The 12,970-nt window shown below is 51.4% G+C and overlaps 1 protein-coding gene across 2 annotated transcripts in view; it reads right to left on the bottom strand.

Moving 5' to 3' along the window:
* The window catches only part of SSBP3 (single stranded DNA binding protein 3), a 46,457-nt gene that overhangs the window by 19,294 nt on the left and 14,193 nt on the right, over positions 1-12,970 (bottom strand). The gene's annotated exons all lie outside the window — the stretch shown is intronic.

The following is a 12,970-nucleotide window of genomic DNA, read 5'->3' as shown; positions in this document are numbered from 1 at the left end:
TCCTTAAAGAACCTGGCTGACACACGTCCCTGCTGGGCTGGGGGTGATGCCTGTGCCATAAAAGCGCACTCTCATTTACCCATCACCAAACAAAGCCCCGTTCCCAGGGCAGTTACAAGGGAGCCTTGGTGGTATGAACTGGGTTTGGATCACTGAACTGCTCCCTCCAATAATTTTTATGATGGACTTACCCACCTAAAACCAGGTGGCAGGACCGAGGAAAATCGCCCACCACAATAAAAATTGGTGGAAAAATTTTCCACTGTAAAAATTGGTGGAAAAATTTTCCACTGAGGAAATCCCCTGAGCAGATGGGGTACACAGGAGCCTGCTCAGGCTTGGGTTTACCCCAACGCTTGGAGCACCCCCACACCACCAAACCCCACGTCCCGACAGCAGCTGAGCCAGCCCTGGCCCCCAACCGCATCCGGTACGATGACAACCACAAGGGCACCCTCAGCAAGTTTGCTGACAACACCAAGTTTTGATCAACACACTGGAGGGAAGGGATGCCATCCAGAAGGACCTGGCTTGAGAGGTGGGCCCATGAGAACCTCGTGAAGTTCAACCAAGCCAAGTGCAAGGTCCTGCACCTGGGTCAGGGCAATCCCAAGCACAAATACAGGCTGGGTAGAACAGACTGAGAGCAGCCCTGAGGAGAAGGGCTTGAGGGTGCTGGTGGACGAGAAGCTCAACACAAGCTGACAACATGTGCTTGCAGCCCAGAAAGCCAACCATATCCCAGGCTGCATCAAAAGACGCATGGCCAGCAGGGTAAAGGAGGTGATTCTGCTGCTCTGCTCTGGTGAGACCCCACCTGGAGTACTGTGTCCAGCTCTGGAGCCTCCAACATAAGAACATGGACCTGTTGGAGTGAGTCCTGAGGAGGACCATGAAGATGGCAGAGAGCTGGAGCATCTCTCCTGTGAAGACCAGCTGAAAGAGTTGGAGTTGTTCAGCCTGGAAAAGGCTCCTGGGAGACCTTATAGCCCCTTCCAGTACCTAAAGGGGCTACAGAGGAAGTGGGGAGGGACTCTTGATCAGGGAGTGGAGCGATAGGACGAGGGGTAATGGTTTTAAACTGAAAGAGGGGAGATTTAGATTAGATATTGGGAAGAAATTCTTTGCTGTGAGGGTGGTGAGACACTGGAAGAGGTTGCCCAGAGAAGCTGTGGCTGCCCCATCCCTGGAGGTGTTCAAGGCCAGGGTGGATGAGGCTTTGAGCAACCTGGTCTAGTGGGAGGTGTCCTTGGTGATGGCAGGGAGGGTTGGAACTCGATGATCTTTAAGATCCCTTCCAACCCAAACCATTCTATGATTCTATGTGAGCAGAGGAGAGAAGCTGAGATGTCAGGACTTGGGCTGCCTGGAAAATTAAGGATTGTTATTAAGGCCTAAGGCTTGCCAAGGTGGGACCCCAATGTTGGTTGGGAATCTCACTATCCTGGACCAGCAAGCCCCAGATTCTTCTTGGTGAAGTAAGAGGGGTCCCCCTGCAGCCCTGGGGGGCCCTGAACATAGCACCCCGAGCAGCTCCCCCCACATCCATAGCAAAGGCCAGATCTGAGTGTTTTTACAGTTCATTAAAAAAAAAAAAAAAAAGTCCTGGCAGGAAAAATAAGCCTGCCCGTTCCAGGCTCTTTTTATACATCAGACGGCAGCAAAAATAGACGGGAGAGGGAGTGAACCCAGTTCTCCCCCTCCCTCCATCCCCCCCAAGTGGGTCAGCTATAAAAGTAAAACCAAATCTTAATCCAAGGCCATGAACATATTGCAGTTTCTCTGCAAAGCAGATGACGGTTCTTAATGCAAAAATATATAAGACCGAGCCCCAAACTGCAGCGAGCCCATTTGGAATTTCCTTTATTAAACCCTCTATCACGCAAAATGCTTCTCTCCCAAGGCGGCGAGCGCTGCAATAAAGCTGCCAAGGTGATATTTTATGGTTTCAAGAGATTTCCAGCCCACCATAATCCTTTGCCGGGGGAATCTCCCAAAACGAAATGGATCCCAAAGCGGCGGGGAGCGAGGATGGGATCCAGGGGGAAAAGCACGCTGCCCTCCTCCTTCCCTCTGCAACAGGGAGGGAGGGGGCAAAGCAGCCAAAGAAAATCTCGAAGCGAAATGCCCATTTTTTTAAATTTTTTTTTTTTTTCCACAAAACCGCAGAGTATTTTTCCGCGCTAAACACCCTGAAACCTCACCTCTGCCTTCGCGGCGTAAACGGGGATTTAAAGTTCCTCGCACATGTGGCGCTTGGCAGAACTCGGTAATTAAAAACCCGCAAGTGCCCTGAGCATATTGTAGGATGGGAGCCAAATTGGTCAGCCCTTGATGAATGATTTACAAGGCTGCGAAGTGACATTTTATTTCTTTTTTTTTTTTTTTTTTTTATTCCCCTCCCCATCACCGCCGCTAAGGTAAACACGGAGGCACCTTTAGCCCTGCCGAAGCCACAGGAGCGCAGCTGCCTCTGCAGCAGCTCTGCAAAACCCTGGGGATGAGCCAGAAAAGAAAGAAAAAAAGGGGGGAAAAAAGAAAAGACAGTGGGAACAAATTTCCTAAACCCTAGGGGTGAGGACTCCAACCCCAAGGGTCAGCAGCCAAACCCCAAGGACTGATTTCCAAAAATATAGGACTTTTTTTCCCTCCCAGCTCCCCTTCACCTGGCTGATTGTCACCATTTTGCTTAAGAAACTCTTTTTAGGGACTCTGGAGATTTTGGCTGGAGTTTTCCTGCCAAGCCCCTTTCACCAGGTGAATATCCAAGCCCCACTAAACGAAGCCTGTTGTGCCAACGTGCCCAAGCTGGTGCTAATCCGAAGCCGTGTCCAGCCACACGCAGGTCCCCGGTAGCACGTGGTGTCCCAAATTCCCTTCCACCAAACCACCACGCCGGGAAACGCTGCCAGAGATGAGCACGGAACGCTCTGGCACAGCCAGCACACCAGCTCGTTTGCCTTTTATTAGATGGTAAATTTGCTGTTTCCACACTGGAAACAAAATGCAGTTCCTGGGGCATGCATATATAGCTATGTACACACATACATAGATATATATATATTATTTTTTTAAATTTTTTTTTCCCCACCACCACGTATGTTGGATTTTTCCCCCTTTTTTGGTGGAAGCAAGAGGAGGGATGCCAATCTGGATCGCCGCTTCTCGCTTCCAAACCGAAGCTCCCAGTTAACACACCGGCTCGGTACGCCAGCAGATGCCGTCTAAGCCTTTAAATCGCACACTAATTGCACTAATTGAGCTAACAGTCTCTGTTTCGTCTCCCTACCCTGAGTCAACCAGCGTCTTCTGGTACTGCTGTAGAGATCCAAGCTGTTGACTGTAGTGTTATTTTGTCAGCCATTAAACGATTCATCAGAGTCATTAATTGATTTATTACCGCTGCCTGCGAGTATAGCTTTGCAAATAAAGAAGGATGGAGGTCAGGAGGCAATGGAAATCGGACAAAACAGCACAGCCAGGAGCTGGGCACTTGGATTAGCGCTCGGAGCCCGCTGGCACCAGGTTATGGGGGAAAAACAGGGGAAAACGAGAAAAAGATGGGCTGTTTGGCTGCGCTGCCAAACCGGTTAGGTTTTTCAGCTAAAACCTATGGAGGATGTTAAAAGGGCTATTAAAACCGGCTTGTTTTCTTAACCTAATCCTTAGGAAGAAGTACTCATCGTGTTTCAGAGCGGTGGGGCAGAGGCAGCGGGGGGGCTCTGCGCCAGCGTTGGGGTGTCACCCCAATTTGCTTTCCCAGGCTGGGGGCACAGCTCGCCCCCGCCGCCCCGGGAGGAGCTGTGGGCTGGTACTGTTATTTATTTACTTCCTTTAACGCCGGGTTTAGGTCTTTGCCGGGCGAGAAGGTTGGCGAGGGCTGGGTGCGGCGAGCGGTTTCCTGCCCCCCTCCCCGTTCCCCCCCCATCCCCGGCAGACTCAACCCGAGAGGAGCCATGAGGCACCACCGAGGCTGAGAAAATTTTGGGGGACTGAATTTAAAAAAACAAGGCTGAGCTGGTGGGCTGAAATCGCCAGCACACCATCACCCCCAGGAATAAAAGGCAGCCCCCACCAAGGGAAGGTTTGGGAAGCTTTCTGGATGCGCCCTCCCCGTGGAAATCCTGCCATGGGATTCTTCCTCCTCATCCCCATGGCTGGAGAAGCCTGAGGTGCCTGCAAGAGCATCTCCAAGGTGGGCTAAGGTGTTGCACCTCGATGCAAGGATGCCAGTGTCACGGCGAGACGATGCCCTGTGGGGTGGCAGGGCACCAGCCAAGCCCTGGCTCACCGCCCGCCCAAACCTGCCACGCTTCGCCAATGCAAGCAATGGTTTCTATTAATGATGAAAAACGGGTCCTAGTTCTCCCCCAATGGTATTTATTCTGCTGTGACAGGCCAACCGGTGTCCCCACCACGCACTCCGGCGAGCGGCTTTGGGCCACACAGACAGCTGCCCCCAGCATCCCAGGGCAAACACTTCTTAAAAAACATAAAAATAAGCTCCAAAGAGTGGTGCAAGGCTCCGGCAGGCAGCAGAGGGGATGCTCCTGCCATGGGAAGCACCACCAACAGAGTCCACTCTGCCGGCCCCAGCCTCCATCAAACCCAGCCACGGCAATCATAGAATCACAGAATGGTTTGTGTTGGAAGGGACCTTAAAGATCATCCAGTTCCAACCCCCTGCCCTGGGCAGGGACACCTCCCACCAGACCCGGTTGCTCCAAGCCCCATCCAGCCTGGCCTTGAACATCTCCAGGGATGGGGCATCCACAGCTTCTCTGGGCAACCTGTTCCAGGGTCTCACCACCCTCACAGGAAAGAATTTCTTCCCAATATCTAATCTAAATCTCCCTTCTTCTAATTTAAAACCATTACCCCTTGTCCTGTCACCACACTCCCTGACAAAGAGTCCCTCTCCAGCTCTCCTGTAGCTCCCTTCAGATATCGGTATTCAGATATCGAGAAATATCTTCATGGCACAGACCTAAAACCAAACTAAGGATGGCCGGACATTCACTTATTTGGCTCCGGGGCCAAAAAACAGAGGATTTTTGGCTGCATCTCACACCTCACAACCACGGCAGGAGCAGCACCAGGCACTCCAAGGCAGCATCCTCCGGTAGGAGCATGGGGGGACGCTCGGGACGGGTCGGTGATTTGGTGTCTATCCCTATCCTTTGATTTTATTCTTTTTTTGCCTACAGCACAGGCTTTGGAGCACAGGGAAGGAATCGGCGCGCAGGTCAGGACTTAAGCAGGCTGCGCAAACAGGTAATGCGGAATTTAATTGGACTCCAGTTAAGCCTTTTCATCTCGTTAAAGCTGCCTTCATCTTACATAGCCCAGGTTTTAAATTTAATAATAGCACCCTCCCACACCTCGCCGTAACCCGATTAACGCCGGGGGGACGACAGCACGCCGACCGCTGCCTCCGGAGCGAGCTCTAGCCTTTTCATCTCGTTAAAGCTGCCTTCATCTTACATAGCCCAGGTTTTAAATTTAATAATAGCACCCTCCCACACCTCGCCGTAACCCGATTAACGCCGGGGGGAGGACGGCACGCCGACCGCTGCCTCCGGAGCGAGGGATGCTCTCCCACAACCAGTCCCCTCCACGGGGGGCTGGCAGCCTCTGTGTAGCATCAACGTGCTTGAAAATAAATAAAACGCCCACCCACCGCAGCCCAGGGAGCGTGGTCACCCACTGGGGCACCCACTTTGAAACCATGGGTGGGCTCAGAGTGTTTTTGGGGCGCCCCGTGCCCCCCCAGCCAAAGACCATTCTGCTTCCTCTGCTGCGAGCCACTTGGCTGGATGCTCCAGGAGACAAAACAAACCTGGGTTTGGTTCATTTTAGGGTAAAAGGCGACAAAAGGAGGTTGAGATGAAGCTTTGTGCATTGGCAAGAAGGAGGTATTAAAAAAAAAAATAAAGAGATGAAATGGGCTTGTGGCTGTATCACCGTGCCACCCAAACACCGTCATTGCGTGGGACACCGAGCTGCACACACGAGTTCAGCTTCATTGTATTTCTAGGATATGGCAAACTTTTTGTCCTTATTTTAAATACGTCACCTACAAACCGCCCAGCACACAAAGCACCAGAATACGCCCCGGCTGGGGACAGCCACGCTCGCCCACTTTTCCCCCTCCTCCTTGAATAAGAAACTAGCCCCAGCCCCGTGTTTTCTCTGAGCTTTAAAGATAATTAAAAAAAAAAAAAAAAGGCAAAACAGTTGAATGGTGTTTCAAGCTAATACTGGGCTTTTTCTTTTTGTCCCCCCCTTGTAAAGGATAATCTGAGACAGCAGCCCCGGCCACGAAACAATAGGATTTTAATCTCTTAAGTCGGCGTCCCCCTTATCCCCGGGAAGGAAACCCCTTCAGTCATTTACAAGTTTGTAAATAAGGCTCTTGGTAGCATCTCGGGGACATCTGCTCCGCCAGCCCGCCAGCGTTCCTGCTAACATTTACAAACATCCTTACGCAAACACCCAGCGCGCTCTGCTGAGCTGGCTTTCTCTAAATATATCCCAAGGAAATAACTTGGCAGGGCTGCAAAAATATGGGGGGGAGGATGATAAGCATGGGAGGTGTAAAAAAAAAAAAAAACAACAAGACTAAATGCAATTAGGCCGGGTTTTGCACGCGGGTGTGTACGGGAAGGTTTGCAAAGGGAAACTTGTGGGAAGTTAAGCCGGGCTGGTTGGTGGTGCTTCCCCTGATTTAGGAAGGGTTTTGCAGGGCAGAGAGCCCTGGTGCATCATGCCACGGGGATGAAGAGCATCCCTGGTACCTTGGGATGCTTTGCCATGGGCATCCCTGAGCCCCCCACCCCACAGCCCCAGCTCGGGGTGAAGGTGGAGCTGGGGTCCCTGGCACAAGAACCACGTCTTAAAACCCAGGTAGGGACCCCTCCCCGCTGCCAAGCAGCTCAAATGGATCTCGTGCAATTAGCAGCCTGGAAAATCCTGTAAATACACAGGTATTAATTACTATCAATTCTCCTCTAATAATAATTCTAGCAAAAGACAGGCCAGGCTCTTTTCCAGCAATCAATACCATCCATTTCAGGGTCCACCTGCCAAAAAACTTATATAAAATAATTATATAAAATTTTCATTAGATAATGCAATTGCTTTAGGACTATTAATCTACTGCTCATCTATCAGTGCGGGATCCTCAGCTCGACCGAGGGCCTCTCGGCCACCGCTGCCCTGCAGCTCCTCGCACCCACAACCTGTATTTTCTCCAGCAGAGACTTCATGATTCCACCCAGATTTGCTCCTGACGCACCAGCTTTACGCAGAGCTTACAGACTAATTTTTTTTAAAAATCATGTTGGTTTTTTTTATAGCCAAAAGGAAAAAAAAACCAGCAAGCAAAGCCGCCAGGAGAAGTAATTTGCTGGAGTTCTCTGCAAAGTTGTGATGGTTAATGTGGATGTGTGTTTACTCCTCGGGATGCCCCTTGCTTCCCACTGCTGCTGTCGGGATATAATTGCATGCCTGGATGCTCGTTGGCACGTGGACCAGCTCACCTTCCACCCCTGACTTAAGCATCACAGCTGAAATCAAATCCTCTCTTTTGCCGCCCTTTCAAAAGCTCAGATTAAGGAAAAATACTGCCTCCCCCTTGAAAAAACAGCAATCATTTGTCGATGAGGTGCAAGGGAGGCTGCTGGTGCTGGCAGTCTGACTTGTGCTTCCCAGTGCCTGTACAAATCACTGCTCCTCTGCCTTCTTCCAGCCTGAAACTGCCAAGCGAATTTTGGAAGGGGTTATAAGAAAAGCTAGATTTTAAACTGGTGGTCTAATATAAAAGGAAAAAAAAATATACAGTCCTCAGCTTTAGAAAAACACCACACCGATGCAGCACGTGCATTTGAGAAAACATAGTTTTAACTTGTCCAAAGGATTTACTAAAAAACTAAGAAGGATATTGCCAATCCCCTCGGCTAGCCAGCGCACCACAGAACACCCCAAAGTCATACAGTGCCCGGCAGTGATTTCCCTATTAAAGATAGGCACAGATTAGAAATAGATATATATATTTTTTTAAGTTTATTTTTGCCACCTTGTGTTTTAGCCAGACGATCTCATCGGTCACTGTTTGCAATCAAAAATAATACAAAATAAGCTGGGAGCCTGCATGGGGAGGCAGTGATGCCCGGTACCCAACATTCATCCGGATCCAGGGAAGGGGGTGAGACTCCCCCCAGCCTTTGCAATATAGTGGGAAACACCAGGACCTTCCCAGAAAAACATCCCATTTCCATTGTTCGGGCATTGAGATGCTGCAGGATGAAGCACTGACACCAACATCCAACACTTCCCACCCCTGCTCCAGAGGGAGAAAACCAGAACCCGGCTTTGCCCCGCGGGGAAAACACCCCCATTTTCTCCACCATCTCCCGCCGCGGGGGGAAAGAGAGGAGGGAATTAATGCAAATACTCCCATTCTTGTCATGCACTTGAATGCCAAAATATCCCATTTGCTTAAGCCTATTTTACTGCCAGCAGCTGCCCCGGTATTATTCCCTGACACACCAAAGGCAAAGGGCGAAAGAAGTTGGTCCGGAGCAGGTGAACGCCATCTGCCCGTCCCCGACAAGATGCTGATGGCCACCATCTTCGTGTAATAACACAAAAGCCCGTTTGAACGTCTGCGAAAGGTTCCGGCGGCGCTTTCCAAGCGCCGCCGTAACCTTTCGCAGACGTTCAAACGGGGTTTTGTGTACCTACGGAGGCTGCCGAGCATCCGTCCCCGCTCACAGCAGCTCCTGATGGATGTGCCTGCTGATTTGTGAAGAGTAAAGTTTTTCCACCATGAGCCTTTAAAAAAAAAATAATAATAAATTCAAAAAACCCCCAAAAAACAACAACAAAAAAATCAAATCTCCTTCTCTAACAAAGCGGCAGGTTAACAACAACAAAAAAAAATTAATTAAAATAATCATTTTTAGCAAAAGTGGCTTTGTTGACGTTTGGAGATGCTCCGTAGTGTCTTCTCTTGTATTAAATATGCTGGTGGTGGGGATGGAAATGCCTGTAAATCGAGGCGGAGGTGGCAGCTGACTTCAAAAAAATAAAGGGCTGCGACTTGCTGTGTGGGTACAAAGTCCGGTGCCTCATACAAACCCCGGCGAGGCAGATGGGGAGGAAGATGCTGGACTTTGGACGGGAACAGCCGGCACCGCTGCGGCCAGACCCAGGGCAGCACGTCAAAGCCCTGAATTAACCAGGACGAGTGGATTTATTGCCAATTTCGAGGTCTCCTGTATTCCGTAGCAACGATGGCTACGGGCTTTTGTCCTCTTCAACACTCAAATAGCACCCAACCTATAGCACCCACCCTCCTGGGAGCATTGCCATGACAAGCCCACAAGGTTTCTCCACCCTTGAACCAAGAAGCAAGGATGGGCTTGGAAGTCTTTTGTGAAGCTGTGGTCATGCTCTGAGGGCCAACCCAGCCCTTGATGAATCATAGAATCATCTAGGTTGGAAGAGACCCTTGGGATCATCACAGAATCACAGAATCTTCTAGGTTGGAAGGGACCTTAAAGATCATCTTGTCCAACCATCAACCTAACTTTGACAAAAATAGACACCCACACAACAAACAAAAAGCAACACTATCACTAAACCGTATCTCCAAGCAATCCCATCGAGTCCAACCATCTACCCTACTCTACAAAGTTCTCCCCTACACCATATCCCCCAACACCACATCTAAACGGTTCTTAAATGAGTCTTTGCTGGGATGGCAACACTGAGGCACCACGAGGAGAGCCATTAGCAAACCCCAATCCCAAGCAACATGGGTTTTGTGACAGAGTTATGCCCTTGCCGACTTGAATGGAGAAAAGCCATCACCCCTCAGCACCATTCCTACCGTTTTCAGGGCGATCTCTTAAAAATGGTGAAAATATTGGAACAGGTTGCCCAGGGTAGTTGTGGCTGCCCCATCCTTGGAAGTGTTTAAGGCCAGGCAGGATGAGGCTTTGAGCAACCTGGTCTAGGGGGAGGTGTCCCTGCCCATGGCAGGGAGCTTGGAACTTCATGATCTTTAAGGTCCTTTCTGATTCTATGATTCTATTGTGCCTCCATGGAGTGCTTTACACCCAAAGTGCTGCCTGGAGCTGTGGAGCATCCTGCATCCCTGCAACACTGGTGCCAACCCTCCCCAAGCCCTGGATGGCCACTGGTAAGGTCACACACCACGTGTGACCTCCTGAATGCTGCATCCCAGGCTCATCCACCCCTGATCCCTGAGGAGTGGGTTTGTCCAAGGAGGGTGGTGTGGCACCAAGCACCACTGATGCTCTCTCCAGTTGAGCTTAAAGCTTGAGCAAACAGCTCGGGCTTGAAACGCCTCGAGCTCACGGGAGGGAAGATGCAACATGTGGGTGCGAGGCAGCGGCAGGAGGAAAATCTCTGCTTTCCTCATGCCTCGTCGGCTCAGGATCCCACCCCAGGTGATGGCCATCACGCTCCCTCCCCTGGGCAGCATAGAGACCGAGCCGTGGCTCCGGGGGCACAGCCAAAACCACAGCGCTGCTAGATGTCCCCAGACATCATCCCTGCACATCTGCCGGGGGTCAGAGATGAGGGGTTTGGGGGGAGCGGGGGCGGATTGCAGCAACTTTCCCCTCCTCTCCGCTCATCTAATCCTCCAGGCTAATCCCTTCCAGCCATATGGAGCCCTCGCATCCCAAACCTGCCCCCGGGAAGCACCCGTGCCCCCCCCCCCCCTCTGCACCCTGTATCCCACCGGGAACAGCGCTTTGGACATCAAAAATCGTGTATGGGTGGGGAAAAGGGTGTGAGTCCACCCCCCACAGCCCCCGGAGAGATGCTCTCCTCCAGAAGCCGTCCAACACATTGTACATACACAGCTTCTCATGAAAATTCACACTAAAAATACCTTTTAAACCCAGGTGAGCGCAACCCCCATGTCCGTTCCCCCCCCCCTTTATTAACAGTAGGGTTTATTTATTGCAGTTATTTGTGGGTGCTGCCCCCAAAAATACTGTTTCCCAGGTCCGGTAATTGCTCGAGGCATTAGAAAATTAATAGAGCAGCTAGAGCAAAGGACAGGAGGAGTAAATCTGACGTAAGCCAGCGTATAATTCAGCTTTTCCCAAGAACCGGTGGCTTTCTCCGCACCCAGTAAAAGCCAGGGGCTACACAAGCCTGGAGGGGACACAGATCTTCCCTGGTAGGCTGGGATTTTTCAGGAGGAGAAGAGGGAACGGAAAAAAAGTTTAATTTCCAGAGAATTTTCAATATTCTGGCATTTTCTGGAGAAGGAGAAGAGGTGCGTATCTGTGGGACGGGAGGGAATTCACCGTCCAGCCTCACCTCCAGCCCTGCTTTCTCTCGCCTACCCCTACCTGGGGTGGGAAACCCCGCTCCAAAGTGGCCCCACGTTTTATTTACCGTAACGCCAGCCCTCCCCACTGCTTCCCTGACGATGGCAAGAGGCGGTCCAGGCACAGGCAAGCTGTGGGGCTTCCCTGTGGAAAAGTCCCTGTGGGGTTGTGTAACTCAAGGAGCCACCTCACATGGGGACACAGGGGAGGATTTCTGATAAAAATGTGGCATTTTTTTTAAATTAGTCACTTTTTTTTTTTTGCATGCTCAGAGAGGTTTGGTTAGATGAAAACTCCAAGCTATGTTACCCTTAAAGCTTACAAAACCCAAATTATTTCACTTCTAAGAGCACCCCTCCCCATCAAAATAAGGTGGTTAATACAACCTCCCCCCCTATTTATGAACTGGGAGCTTTTTGAAGCCGGCTCTGGAGGGACCCTATAAAACCAGCATGCAAAGCCCTGCCCCCTGCCCCAGCAATAAACTAGTACGTGAGCCAGGAAAACTTAAAGTCTTGAGAAGAAAGGAAAAAAAAAAAAAAAGAAAAAAAAAAAAGAAAAAATTAGCCCCAGGCTTTCAGACAGGGAAGGGGGAGGGAGCGATGTGAGAGCTGAGCTGAGCATCACTGCAAGGTCTTGTTTAGACTGGCAGCGCCGGGGAAAACCTGGTTACAGAGTGGGATGGACATGGACGGGGATGGTGAGCGGAGGGAGGGGACGGGCACGGTGGACATGGCCGTGAACTGCTAACGGGAACTTCCCAATAGGATTTTTTCTCTTTCCTTTTTTTTTTTCCATCCACCATAGGTAAGAGCAGCTCCTTCGACTCTTCCCCCTCCCACAAGCCCGGGCACACCACTAGTGGGTCTGCACCGGTGCCACAACCCCGATGGCACCCTCCTCTTCATGGTGACATGCCCACGGGTGCCAGGTTGTGGCCCCATCCCTGTGGCAACCCCTCCTCGGTCCCCAAAGCTTAGCACCCCACAACCTCCTGGCTCTGATGGCTGCTGCCCCTCACCAGAACACCCCCAAACCCCACGGGGAGCTGCAGGCAGACCCCGAGCTCCCCAAAAGGCAGAGGATGCCCCACCACACTTGAGTTTCTCTAAGCCTCGGTACAAGCTGGAGAGGAGCCCCGCATCCTGGGGATGATGCCACCCTTCTCCTGCCCCCTGCCCCCTCCTGGGGCACCCTGCAGATGCCCAGGCCCTGCTGGTGAAGCTCTGGTGGTTTGGGGGGGGTTTCTCCCTCCTCCTGACACCCACCGCAGCAGCACCCACCAGCCTTTGGGTGGGCGATGGCCCCCTCCTGGGAAAACTCTTCCCCACCACGGCATGGAACGATGAACATGAGGGGATGAGGGGCTTTTTTTGTGCGGGCAGCACCCCGCTGAGCTGCACAAAGCCGAGGTGGGAGAGGGGGGGGTGGTGTTTCCAAAGCCTCTCAGTGAAGGGAAGGGCCCCCCCCTCCTCCATCTTCCTCCACCCCGGGCACTGGCTTTTGTGAGGCCTTGGCCGGATTTGTTCGCTCCACTCCCGGAGCTGGGCCTCCTCCTCCTCCTCCTGCAATCCCTACGGATTTTACCTCCCGGC

Source organism: Calidris pugnax, unplaced genomic scaffold (genome assembly GCF_001431845.1).
Source record: "Calidris pugnax isolate Ruff unplaced genomic scaffold, ASM143184v1 scaffold18, whole genome shotgun sequence".
Classification (NCBI taxonomy): Eukaryota; Metazoa; Chordata; class Aves; order Charadriiformes; family Scolopacidae; genus Calidris; species Calidris pugnax.
The sequence above is the reverse complement of the archived record's forward strand: the minus strand, read 5'-3'. Positions and strand labels throughout refer to the sequence as shown.